Source organism: Galeopterus variegatus, unplaced genomic scaffold (assembly GCF_000696425.1).
Source record: "Galeopterus variegatus unplaced genomic scaffold, G_variegatus-3.0.2 Scaffold223, whole genome shotgun sequence".
Lineage (NCBI taxonomy): Eukaryota > Metazoa > Chordata > Mammalia > Dermoptera > Cynocephalidae > Galeopterus > Galeopterus variegatus.
The window spans coordinates 146,985-161,707 of record NW_007726334.1 but is presented as its reverse complement, the minus strand read 5'-3'; the positions used below and the strand labels follow the sequence as shown (position 1 = coordinate 161,707).

Below are 14,723 nucleotides of genomic sequence, written 5' to 3'. Positions count from 1 at the left end.
ACCCCACCTATGTTCTTTTCCTATAACTTCCTGGTCTGGAGAATAAATGTGGGGCAAATACCCCATTCATGGTTAATTTCCCAAAGAAAGGAATGCCTCGCTCTTGATGATTCCAGGAGATTAACCCCTTCGGGGTCTCTCACTGCTCTGAAGAGATGAGCTTTGAGTAATCCTTTGCAGCTCCGTCACCCAAGGGAAGAAATGTGACAAATCTGTGGGAGACAAAGCAACACTAAGGCACACATTTTACTTCTCAGAACCCACCATGCTGGGCTCTTAAAGGAGGCATTCAATAGAACTTCCATGTTTCTGATAGGTCCCAAATAACTGATGTAATTGAAAGACATAATGATGTCCTCAAACAATCCCTTTCCAAACTCCAGCCCAACAAAGAAACCCCTAAAGTTCTCTAGTTTGTTACAGTCCTTAACCTATTTTTATAAATTTTCCATCTCACCCCATCCTATAAAGGATGGAGGACACATTGAGGAAACACTCTCCCCTGGGACACATTACTACAGATTGTCCCACAGGCCAGGCAGCTGCTCATCTGATATGGGAGTCATTTAAACCTAAACTGCCACCAAAAACAAACCCTTTCAGGTGCAGCTGCACACTATCCAATTGATAGCTGGTCTGATTACTACTGGTTTAGGTGCTTTTATAGGTTTATAACCAAAGGCCCAAAATGTCCAGTAGACCATTGTTTTAACCAAATATGACAAATTCTGAGGTCCACATCAACTCTAATGGGTACGCACTGGAAGAAGATACTTAGTCCCACATTCCAGATGACATTGTCCTGGCCTAAAATCTCACCACTGGGGATGACATCAACTCAGACTACATCACCCTAACCCAAAACCTCAACCTTAGAGATGACTTTGCCCCTGTGCTGCAGCAGACTTTACCCCTTTCACTAAACCTCCACCCCAGTGATGCCCCATAGACTGCCTTTCCTAAATCACCAATGGACACAGGAATTTGTTTGCTCTTCGTGAACTCACTGTCTGCTTAACCCATGATCCTGATATGCTTCTTACTCTCTGTTTAGATGTACACCCCTGCACTCCCATACCTACAGGGAACTCTGATACAAGTTACAAAAATCAACAGAAGTGCTGGCTGGTTAGCTTAGTTGGTTAGAGCACGGTGCTGATAACACCAAGGTCAAGGGTTCAAATCCCCCTACTGGCCAGCCACAAAAAAACTAAAATAAATAAATTTAATGGAGATTATTATTTTCCCCAGGATGTACAAGCCCCATATCAGTCAACTCCTTGACCCCCTGGGGAGAGGACCACCCACTCCCTGATGTCTTTTCCTATTACTGCCCTCCAGCTTTCCACCACAATCTCTCCCCTTGCAGATGCAACCACCACAACCACTTTCCCTCACAGTCAGTAGATCTTCACCACTTGAACTACAACTGCCTTATACTTGTAGCATGATGGTGAGGCACCAAGGGGTGAGTTGTAGTGAGTTCTTATACTTTTACGTTGCCATGGTGTCCATTCTGAATGCAGGTTTAACTTTCTCATACCAGAAGCAGGGCTCAGTCGCCCTTGACACAGGTTCCAGTTCCCGCCACACCCATGTGGCTCCAGCTGCTGGCCACAGACAAGAATTTAGAGGCATCTCACCAGCCTAGCAGACTGGGCTCCTGCTTTCCCACTTCTTCCTTTAAAGGGGCCATTCAGGCACCTGCCTGTGAACTTAAAGTGATCTCGTTCCCTGATATGTACTGCTAGTTGCCACACACTCTCTCTCTCTGCCTGACTCCTTATTCCTGTCTCTCATGACCTGGGGAAGGTGACAAGGATGACTCATTGTGCCCTCCCTGCCTAGGACCTGCAAGTAAAAATAGCTGAGCTTGACTCCTGTTGTGGAGTTTGCGCTTTCCATCTGAAGAGCCAGGGGCTGCCGCAGGCTGGGATTTCTCAGGACAGGGAACACAAAGTCAAGCTCCCAGCACCAGAGCACAGTCAGGCAGGCAGAAGCTGGGCACAGGTCAGATGAGAGCTGCAAGAGCGTCTGCCAGTATAAGAGAGTTTCCCGTGTCTCAGATCAGACAGCTAGACATTATGCTGTTTGCCAGGTAACAGAAGTACCCTGTGAAAGGTGCACTGTAAACACCCACACCAGCTCCCCTTCATTTCCCATCAGGGCAGGGTGGCTAGCCACTCTGGTACTGGAAACCCAGTTTAGCTGGGGACTATCAAAACACCATTACTGACCTCTCAATTCAGAATTTGGAAAATGTGGTAAATCATGCTTCACTGGTCAGTAATCATAAATGGTTTGTATTGTATTAACTTCTTGAGAGGAGGTCTTTTGTGTTTCCAATCCTTAAAATGTCCATGAGACAGAAAGAGTGAAATCCTTGGCATGTATTCCTCTGTTTCTGCATACACTGTCTCACTGATCCTCACAATAACCCCGTTACTGTATTACTGTCCCCATTTGACAGATGAGGAAACAAAGCCCCAGGGAGATTAGGTGATCTGCTGATTGCCACTTGTCCACTAAGTGGGACAGCCAGAAAGAGAGAAGCAAGGTCTTTAACTTACAGTCCTCAGGGTCCTTGTTTCTCCCTTGAGTTGGACACAATCTACATTGCAATATTATTACATTTTTATTTTAATACTGTGCCTACTATTAAATAGGGCAATAGATCTAATAGAATTTCCCAGAAGACTTATCCCCCTCTCTGGGCTTCAGCCAACAGCTCAGCTGAAGACATCGTGGAATCTTATCTCACTCTGGCTCTTGGTATGCACACCAGACACTGTCCAGACAAACTAGAAAGAGCTCCACCAGGACCCCTGGCATGAGAGGACCCAACTAGACCAAGACAGCGAAAACAAGAGTGAGGAGAAGGAAACAGAGCACTGTGATGGTCCAGATTCCCAGCCCAGGCTCTCCCATCCACCCACTGGCCACACTAGGAGCTTGTCACCTGGGGAGTGACCAGGACAACAGGGCCCTACAATTCAGAGTGTGGCTAGGGAGTGAGGAAGAGCAAACCCATCTGAGCCACTTTTGCAGAAGGAGTTAGAAGCCTTCTGGAAGTTGTCAGGGAAATCCCTGCAACTTATAAACCTCTCCTAGCTGCTCTGAAGACAGGCTCCAGATTTCCCAACTGCATTAACCCTTAACCTCAGTCCCCAACACTTTTCAGTAGATTTTTGTGTCATAACCCTGCACCCACAGAGACTGGGCTTCAGTGTCCCAGCTGAGTTTGTCACTGCTAATTTGCCTCACCCAAAAAGCTCTACTCTGGATAATATAGTGTCCCAGGGCCACTGGAAAATTCATTTAAAGGGCCAATTTGCCATTGGAGAAAACTATGTAGACATTACAATTGGAAAACTTCATTAGACCCGGGAACTGGAAAACAAATAGCTTGGAAGTAATGATTTAAATTATGCTATGGCAGAAATAAAATATTAAGTGTAATGAACATAGTTGATTATAAAAGAATATTTATTTGATTTTTGATGGATTGCTGTTCATAATGTGGGCCAGCAGAAAGATGTAAGGCTAAAATCGTTTGAATTGATTGTTACGGAATAAATTTTTAAAATATAAAAGTAGTTCCCTCTGTAAGTCCCTGTATAGCATCTGGTACAACATCTGTTCGTAGTTAATAAAGAAGACTTGAAACCTTTCAGTTCCAAAGTAGCCCATTGACCCCAATTACTTGGGGCAGTCCCTTTGACATAATTTGGTATTCCAGGCATACATGGTTGCCTGAAGAACTACAACTAGTGAGATTTGCTTATCTTCTCTCAAAGAAGAAAGAGGAGCCAGTTTTGGTGAATCTGAGATGACCCAGTCTTTTACACCAGCCATGCCAGCATCACATAGGCAAGAGTGTACTGTGTTTCTTTCTTTCTTTCTGTTTTGGCACCTGATATGGGGATCTGAACCCTTGACCTTGTTATAACACCATGCTCTAACCAGCTGAGCTAACTGGCCAGCCCTGTGCTATGTTTCTATCTGAACTCTTTCCACACATCTGATAAAGGCCTGGAACTTAGGACTGAAGGATACAAGTAAGAAAAAGCATATGGGCTTGAATGTCCACTGCCTCAAGCAGATCTTCACCTTATGATGACTCGGCTTGCGGAGCAAAGAAAATATGAAAAAGAAGAAACACATCTCAAAATTTCTGGAAACAACCACAGAACATCTAGACTAGAGATTTTATATGGCTGCTCTTCCATAGAAAACTCTGTTCTTTTCTATTGCTCAGTGATTCCACGAACGGATGTGTAGGTTGTGAACCACATGAGGGCTTCACATTTAAGAAGATGTCATTCTTATTGTAGGCATCTCATAACTGTCTATTTTTGTGCATGTTTTATTTATAATTTTATTGACCCTAAAAATGGATATATTGACAGTTTTTTATGGCATATGGGAATAACATATCTTGGTAACAAAATATGTACAATTTTCAAAAAAAAAGGTAAATGGTCTTTATCTAACTGGTTCAATATGTGTGTCATTCTGCTTCCATTTATACAAGAGGAATACATACAATAATAGAAAGATCTTTGTGATCTAAAAATATCCAAGATAACCTGTTCTTTTACACAAGGAGATGCTTTGCCAACTAATCAACTGGTTGAGGAGTATCAGAAAATTTAAAACAAAATCCCCTATTGGTATTAGGGTACTGGCTAAACTTGACATAATAGTGCATATCATCAGCTATTTATTTATTTATCATACTAGAAAGGTATTGTCGAGTTTCTCCAAATATTTTGGTTATGACATAAATCACTACATAAAAACTCATATTTATTGACTACTAAAAATTCACAGAACAGTATCATATAAACTAGAGATTACTAAATAATTATCCACTATTTTTATAGCAATTGTTTCTGTTACAGAAATTTTATCAGTATAAAAATACTGCTATTAAAATTTAGAGTATAACATGCATACTATTTTCATTTATTTTTAGTTTTCAAATTTTTATTCTTAATATCGTACTTACAAAAAAGTTTCAAAAATGGTATAAAAATTTTCTGTATATACTTTTTCCATCTTTCCTTAATGTTAACATCTTACATAATTATCATACAATGATCAAGAACATGACACTAATATTGATACAATGCTATTAACTAATCTAAGGAACTTACTCAAATTTTACTAGTTGTCCCTATTTTATGTTCTTTTTCTGGTCCAGAATCCAATCTAGGGTTCCACATTGCATTTAGTTACTATGTGTCCTTAGTCTCTTCCAAACTAGGACAGTTTTTATTGCTTTGTTTTGTTTTTATGTCTTTGACAATTTTGAAGAGCACTGGCCAGTTATCTTGTGGAATGTCCCACAATTTGAGGTTGTGGTATAGTAAAAAATGTGTTTGGTCTTTTCCTGGCAGTAAGCTCCTATGATCCTTGGAATTTCCTGAGTGATAGGAGTGTCTTTGTTAAACTAATGAGGCTACTCCTAGTCCTAGTTTTAGGATAAGGACTGGCTGCCAGAAAAAAACAGCCATGTGATTAGAGGCTTAGAACTTTCAGCCTCATCCCCCCACCTCTGGGCATGGGAGAGGAGCTGGAGATAGACTCCAATCATCAATGGCCAATGATTTAATCAACCATGCCTACATAATGAAGCCTAGATAAAAACCCCTGAACAATGAGGCTCTGAGAGTTCTGGGTTGGTGAACACACTGATGTGCTGGCAGTGCAGTACACCCAGAGAGGGCTTGGAAGCTCTGAGTCCACCTTGCTCTATGCATCTCTTCCATTTGGCCATTCCTGAGTTGTATCCTTAATAATAAGATTGTAATTGTATATATAGCACTTTCCTGCGTTCTGTGAGTCTTATTGAAACTAAGCAGGGAGAGATTGTGGGAACCCCCAAATTTGTGGTTGACAGGCAGAAGTGTGGGTGTCTTGGGGACAACCCAGAATTGTAGCTGGTGTCTGAAGTAAGGCACTCTTGGGGGGGCTGAGACCCTTAACTTGTAGGGTCTATGCTAACTCCAGGTAGTGTCAAAATTGAATTGTATTATAGGACACTCAGCTGGTCTCAGAGAATTGGTGTTGGAAAATGACACACAGGGTTATCTGAGATCTCCTCACAAAGAATTTAGGTCATGCATTTTTGGTAAGAATATCATGGAAGTGATTTTGAAACCTTCTTGGTGCATTATATGTAAGAAAATAATCTAAGTGATTTATTTTCAGAAATGACTAATCTGAGGGCGTTTTATTGAGATGGTAATTAGTTCCTAGCCCCTTTTGTTTTCTTCATTTTCCCACAGTTTCTCTGAACAGATAAGGCTCTCCTTGAGATGGTAATTAGTTACTAGCCCCCACTGTTTTCTTCATTCCCTGGTGTTTCTCCCTTCACAGGGTTAAGTGGGCCTTTTTGGCAGGCTTGTCCTGAGCCCCCAGACAAAGGAATTCCTTGCAAGGAGTTAATAAATCGTAGGCATCATTCAGGAAGATTGTACATTCCATAGTACTCAGCCAATGAAGAAGTGGGGGGAGGGACTTGTGTACTAGGGAATAAATTGCTTGCTACAGCCCTTTCTCATGTGCCTGTCCCATTCACTGACACCTGGACTCACAAGGCCATTATTAAAGTTGTGCTTCACTGTACCTTGTGTCTCCATGTCCATCATTTGGCATTGGACAGGTGAGGGCATTTCTCACAATATATCAGGAGACACCTGATGCTGACATGTCTCATCACTGGGATGTTAACTTTGATCACCTGGGTAGATGATGTTTGTCATGTTTCTCCACTATAAAGTTTTGTTTTTCTCAAAACTATTATTTTTAAATGTTTCAGATTCTAAGATAAACTATTAAGCTATTATGTAACTTCTTCCCAATGTTAAAAAGAATTTTTTTTTTAATTACCAGTATAAGAAAACAGAAAATGAAAGAAATATATTTGGATAATTGAACAAATTTTTAGAGAAAATAGATTAAATACAGAGGGAAGAAAGGAAAAGTCCTCAGAGTTACTGATTTCAGCCGAATATAGCATTGAAATATAATTGATCAGATAGGATATAAATTTAGCTTTTGTCTCCATGTCAATCATAAGCAATGATTTCCATAAAAACTTGAAGAGAAAAAAATCAATTAAACACAATATACTTTCTGTGAATCCTAGTACAGATTCATATAATTTGAATATATAAAGTTAACTCTAAGTTGATAATGATCCACCTCAAGTTACAGGTAACATGTTTTTTGGAAACATTACACACAAATTCTTACAAATGACAAAAAATATTACTAGTTCTTTTTACTTCACAGTAGTCTGTATTTTGTCTCTATGTCAAAATCTTTGGCAATAGAAAAAAATTCAACTGAATATTGAAAATAGTATAAAGATTGGCAGCATTTATCACATGCCCGTAGTAAACATGAAAATGAAATATATCGGGCCGGCCCAGTGGCGCACTGCTACAGTGCGCTGCTTGGGAAACGTGGTGGCGCTCCCGCCAAGGGTTCGGATCCCACATGCAGACCGGTTCCTGCTCACTGGCTGAGCGAGGTGCGGGAGCAACACCGAGGGTTGCGATTCCGTTGCCGGTCCCGGTCCGGTACGGGCGCGACACTGAGGGTTGCGATCCGATGCCGGTCACGAAAAAAAGACAAAAAGGAAAGAAAAAAAAAATGAAATATATTAACAGCAATGTTATACATTTTGAAACATGATTTTAAATTACAGATATAATTATTAATGTTACAAAAGAGAAGCTATATAAAAATAAGATAAAATATCAGTGTTCTTTGTTAAACACATAATATAGATGACTAAGTTTTGGTGGGACAATTCTCGGATTCAGAAGACCATTCAGGAACTTTGTGAACATAATAATAGAAATTTTCATTTGACAGAAACCACAGCAAATGTTCACAATAAATGCAGAACATTTTCTTAGAGTACAAACATCAACAAGAAATCATATACAGTGTTACTTGAATAAGGTAAGAAATACGAAATATTACTCAGCTATTGTAGGTTACAACCCCTGATGCAAACTATGTAGAACAGACAAAATTATTACCAGATTTCTGGATGTCTAAAAGACAAATATGTCTGTAGGTGAACATTTTGTTGGAGTTTGTTAGGTAGATGGCATGACTAGAAAAAGACTATAAGTATTTTCACATGTTGAGTCCTCCACAAAAACCACTTTGCTTGTTAGTCAAGCAAAGACAAGTGTATTACGGTGTCAAAGGAGAGCACAATCTTAACAGATTCTTAGTAGTGTCTTTCTGAGAGCAAAGTTTTGGGGTTTGGTGGTTCAAGGCAAGTCCTTCAAGGCAAGAAACTGGTGGGCACTGGGCAAAGTTTCTGACATAATAGATTAGGGTTGGTGGACACAGCCAGTCTTTAAACAAGTCTGGAGAATCAAACTCTTGTTCTGATAAGACGAGCTGTTTGTCCAAGTGAGCACACAGTTCTCTTAATAAGACTAGCTGTTGTCACAATGTGGCAGCTGTTTGCCTTGATAGATAGATTGATTTGCAGGAATTTCCTGAAGTAAATGATGAAGTTAGTCATTTATCAGTTTGCAGTCTTATCTTCCTAGAATAAAATTTCCTGAGGAAAAAAAGTTAGACTATGTTGACATAGATAATATCAATTCTCAGTAAAATACCTACAAAAACTGAATCTAGACAAAATAATGTGAATGGTCAGAAATATGACTCTGCTACAAAAACACATGGAAAACACATGGGATCGCAGTAGCAAATCCTGAGAAAAAAAGAAAAAAGTGTATAAAGCATTCCATATTCCTCGTTTTGCACATTTTTTAAATTTGATAGAAAACATGCAACAACTCTATTGGCAGCAATGTCGGAGTTTATTAAAAACAATTCTGGGAAAGAGAAATTTGAAGTCATTTTTGAAAGAAATGATTAGAAAGTCAAGTTGAAACTACTGTGACACTGGAAACTCAATTAGAGAAAGAAAGCAGTGCTCCTTTAGAAATTATTGTGATTGCCCCCACAGATATGTACAATCAACTGTTACAATTTAAAAAATACATGTAAAAATGTATAATATAGGATTATTTATATTTATGAATAATTGGATCTAAAATGAATAATGTCCAGTTAAATTAAAAAACAAACAAAAAAGAAATTATTGCAATTTTATTTATTTATTTATTTTTATTTTTTTAAAGATGACTGGTAAGGGGATCTTAACCCTTGACTTGGTGTTGTCAGCACCACGCTCACCCAGTGAGCTAACCGGCCATCCCTATATGGGATCCGAACCCGTGGCCTTGGTGTTATCAGCACCACACTCTCCCGAGTGAGCCACGGGCCGGCCCAAAATTATTGTGATGTTAATAGTTATATTTTTCTGCAACACGAGTCAAACTTATGATTTTGAAAGTAATCATTTTAAAATTAATTTGATCAATACTAATTTGGCATGATAGCTTAGATAAAATTGATGTTATATGCAACACGATTCAGCAAGAAAAATTCATTGCACATGATGCACTTTAAACCATCAGAGGAATTAATAAACTTTTTGAAGACAAATAAAGCAATAATGCTTAGAAAAAATATATTGATACTAAAACAAATTGCAGAGTCTCTTGGCATTGATGACAACTCCAGTATAGGCAATACTAAAAAAGGACTAAGATGTTTCAATTCAACCAAGAATTTAATCAATGATCAAAAACTAAATTTCAAGTTCAGTTTTATTTTTCCTGTACTAGATACAACAATATCATCTTTAAATGAAAGTTTTAAAATACTGAAAGAATATCATAACCTTTAAGTTTTTTAGGGGCAAATGTAATTTAAAGAATTCTATGTAAACACTAACAATTGAAATTGACCAGTGGACAAAATAAGACAAATAATACTGAAAGGACTTCAATGTACACAGAACTAAAACCTTTAGTTGATTCTACACTCATATTTTTCCAGTTGAAGTATTGCAATATGTTTGCTACAATGATTTACTAGACACATTTCCAATAATTTTGTAGCTCTCAGGATAAATTTAACCTTGCAATAGCAATTGCCTATTGAGAAATTTATAGCTTAACCAAACTAAAGTTTATTAAAAGTATATGATGGCTTAAGAAAAACTGTGCATTTCTTTAGAAAATAAGACCCTGGAGAAAGTAGGCATTAAAACTGTCATGAAAAATTTTATCTACAAAAGTAAGTACATAACTATTTTACAAAAAATTATTAAATCCTAGTGATAACTATTCTTGTGAGTTCTTATTATGATTAAAAATTTGTAACTCCTATTATTATGCATTCAACAATTTAATTTGTAAAATTTGTATAGAATGAATTTAGGCTTGCTGTAATTTTTATTATTAAGAAATATATAACAGGGATGGCTGGCACAGTTGGTTAGAGTGCACTGTTATAACACAAAGATCAAGAGTTTGGATCCCCATACTGGCCAGCCATGAAAAAATAAAAATAAAAATAAAAATCATACTTGAGTTAAAGAAAACTAATTATACTCAAGGAAGAGACATGTTTTTTCTTTTCTTTCTTTTTTTTTTTCTTACTTGTTATTGGTGGCTGACCAGTTGGGGGGATCTGATCTCTTGACCTTGGTGTTACCAACAACACTCTCTAACCAAGTGAACTAACCAGCCATCCCTGGGACAACTTTTTTCTAATTCACTCAAAGACTGGTTATTGGTGCTAAAGCATAGTTCTCAAAATGTTAAAAACATAATTCTCATGCAAATACACAGTGAATCCATGTCAAAGATTTATTAAACTTATTAATAAGGAACCAGCAGGATGACAAAACAAGCTCAAATGAGAATTTAAGAAATGGGGATTTTTTACAATAAATGGGGGGGAAGTAATACTGAAATAAAGTACCAAGTTAGATAAAGATATATAATAATTAAAATCCTACAGAAATAATAAGACAATAGACTTTTGGTCTCTCAGCAAACAAACAAACAAACCAACAAAATCATTGCATTAGGGTAACTTTACAGCTTTACAGCTCATTAGTTTCTGAATTATAATGAATTATACCAACTTGTTTAAGTTTTTCAGGTTAGATGACCCTTAAATGGGCTTGTTAGAAAACATTCTTAGAACACTAAGAAAGGATAAAGAAGGTCATTATGTAATGATAAAAAGATTGATTCAACAAGAGGACAAAACAATTCTAAACATACATGTGCCCAACACTGGAATACCTGGATATATAAAGTGGATGCTATTAGATCTAAAGGGAAAGATAGACTCTAACAGAATAGTAGTTGGAGACTTCAACACCACATTTTCAGCAATACACAGATTATCCACACAGAAAATCAACCAAGAAACATTAGAATAAATCCCCACACTAGAGCAATTGGACGAAAAAAAAACATTTATAGAACATCCATCCAACAGCTGCAGAATACATATTCTTCTCAGCAGCACATGAAACATTCTGTAGAGCAGACCATATGTTAAGTCACAAAACAAGTCTCAACAAATTAAAAAAAATTGAATTCATATCAACTATATTTTCCAACCACCACAGAATAAAACTAGAAATCAATAACAGAAGGACCACTGGAAACTCTACAAATACATGAAAATGAAACAAGGTACTCCTAAACAATGAATAAGTTAAAGAAGAAGTCAAAAAGGAAATTTAAAAATTTCTGGAGACAAATGAAAATGAAAACACAATATACCAAGGCCGGCCCATGACTCACTTGGGAGACTGTGGTGCTGATAACACCAAGGCCATGTGTTCTGATCCCTGTATAGGGACGGCCAGTTAGCTCACTTGGGGGAGTGTGGTGCTGATAACACAAAGTCAAGGGTTAAGATCCCCTTACCAGTCATCTTAAAAAACAACACACACACACACAATATACCAGAATCTATGGGATATGGCAGTCCAGAGAAGGAAGTTTATAGCAATGAATGCCTACATAAAAAAGTAGAAAGAAGGCCGGCCCATGGCTCACTTGGGTGAGTGTGGTTCTGATAATGCCAAGGCCACGGGTTTGGATCCCATATAGGGATGACCAGTCGGCTCACTGGGTGAGCGTGGTGCTGACAACACCAAGTCAAGGGTTAAGATCCCCTTACTGGTCATCTTTATAAAAAAAAAAAAGTAGAAAGACTTCAAATAATGTTATACCTCAAGGAACTAGAAAAACAAGAATAAACTAAATTCAAAGTTAGTAGAAGAGAAATAACAGAGATCAGAGCACAAATAAATGAATTAAAGATTAAAAACAATACAAAACATCAATGAAACAAAGTTTTTTCAAAATCAATAAACAAAATTGATAAATCTTTAGCTACACTAAGAAAAAAGAGAGAATACTCAAATAAATAAAATCAGAAATGAAAAAGGAGACATTGTCAGGTCCACCACCGGCTGACCCGAACAGCCCTAACCTCGTTCCTTTTGGTGGGTGAGCAAATGGCCCAGATTCCTCTTTCCCTCCTGTCCCCTTTGGAAGGAGACGGGGGAAGAGAGCAGTGAAGAGAGGTGAGCACAGCCGCCGGCCCCAACCAGCCCATTAAAGGACACTCAGATGCGGCGGGGGTCTGTCAAGCAGTTCCGTTTATTATCACACAAGCACTTGCTTTTAAAGGCAAATGGGGAAGGGAGGTTTTTTACATAATCCTATCAGCTTAAAGGTCAAGGGCATGCATCCTGTCTTAATGCCTAGCTATTGCAACCACGCAGTGTTCACGCACACGGAAGTGCGTATTTGGCCAATAAGGGCTAAGGCACGGTTCCCACAGACACTCCCACCCTACTTCCTCCCAGCGCCATCTTAGGCTGCCACATTAATACACCCTTGTGGGCCTATAATGGCGCCACTTGTAATGTCACTTAAGGTGGCGTTAGTTTTTAAGGCCCAACAAGACATCACAACCTATACCACAGAAATTCAAAGGATCTTAAGAGACTATTATGAACAATAGCAATACTACAATAACAACCTGGAAAATCTAGAAGAAATGGATAAATTCCTGGATACATACAACTTACCAAGGTTGAATCATGAAGAACTAGAAAACCTAAACAGACCAATAATAAGTAATGAGATTGAAGCAGTAATAAAAAGTCTCCCAACAAAGAAAAGCCTAGGACCAGATGGCTTCACTGACAAATTTACTAAACATTTAAAGAAGAACTAATACCAATTCTTCTCAAACTCTTCCAAAAAACTGAAAAGGGGGAAGACTTCCAGACTCATTTTCTGAGGCTAAAATTACCCTCATACCAAAGCCAGAAAAAGACACAACAACAAAAAGAACTACAGACAAATATCCCTGATAAACATCAATGTGAATACCCTCAACAAAATACTAGAGAAAAAAATCCAACAACACATTGAAAAGATCATTCACCATGATCAAGTGGGATTCACTTCAGGCATGCAAGGATGGTTCAACGTACACAAATCAATAAATGTAATACATCACATCAACAGAATGAAGAAAAATATATATATGATCACTTCAATAGATGCAGAAAAAGCACTTAATAAAATCTAACAACTTTTCATGATAAAAACACTCAAAAATTAGGAATAGAAGGAATAAAGGCCATATACAACAAGCCCATAGCTAATATAGTGAATGGACAAAAGTTTAAAGCTTTTAGTCTACAATCTGGAATAAGACAAGGATGCCCATTTTCTGGATTCTTGTTTAACACTGTACTGGAAGTTTTAGCCAGAGCAATAAGGCAAGAGAAAACAATAAAAACATTCAAATTGGAAAGGAGAAAGTCAGGCCATCCCTATGTGCAGATGACATCATCATATATATATATATACAAAACCCTAAAGACTCCACCAAAAAATTGTGAGAACTAATAAACAAATTCAGTAAATTAGCAGGAAACAAAATCAACATACAAAAATTAACAGTGTTTTTATATGCTGATAATGAAATATTTGAAAAAGAAATCAAGAAAGCAATCCCATTTACAATAGCTACCCAAGAAAGAAATACCTAGGAGTAAATTTAACCAAGGAGGTGAAATATCTCTACAATGAAACTATAAAACATTGATGAAAGAAATTGAAGAAGACACAAATAATTTGAAAGATGGCCAGTGTTCAAGGGTTGTAAGAATTAATATCATCAAAATGTCCACACTACTCAAAGCAATCTACAGATTCAATCCAATACCTATCAAAATACCAATGACAATATTCACAGAAATAGAAAAAATGACTTTAAAATTGGTATGGAACCACAAATGACCCCTTATAGCCAAAGCAATCTTGAACAAAAAGAACAAAGTTGGAGTCATCACACTACCTAACTTCAAAATGTACTATAAGGCTATAGTAACCAAAACAGCATGATACTGGCATAAAACAGACAAATTGACCAAGGGAATAAAATAGAGAGCCCAGAAATAAACCCACACATTTACAGCCAACTGATTTTCAACAAAGGTGCAAAAATATACAGTGGAGAAAGAACAGCCTCTTCAATAAATGAGGTGCTGAGAAAACTGGATATTCACATGCAGAAGATTGAAACTAGACCCCTCTCACCATACACAAAAATCAACTCAAAATTGATTAAAGTCTTAAATTTGGAACCTAAAACTATGAAACTAGTAGATGAAAACATAGGGGAAATGGTACATGAAATCATACTGGGAAATGCTTTTTTGAACAAAACTTCAAAGGCACAGGCAACAAAAGCAAAAATAGACAAATGGGACTACC

General features: G+C 37.7%; 1 non-coding gene across 1 annotated transcript; it reads left to right on the top strand.

The window, feature by feature from the left end:
* The first annotated feature begins 1,123 nt into the window (after positions 1 to 1,123).
* TRNAI-GAU lies at positions 1,124 to 1,198 on the top strand. The gene has a single exon. It is a non-coding gene; the product is annotated as a tRNA-Ile (tRNA).
* The last annotated feature ends 13,525 nt before the right edge of the window (positions 1,199 to 14,723 follow it).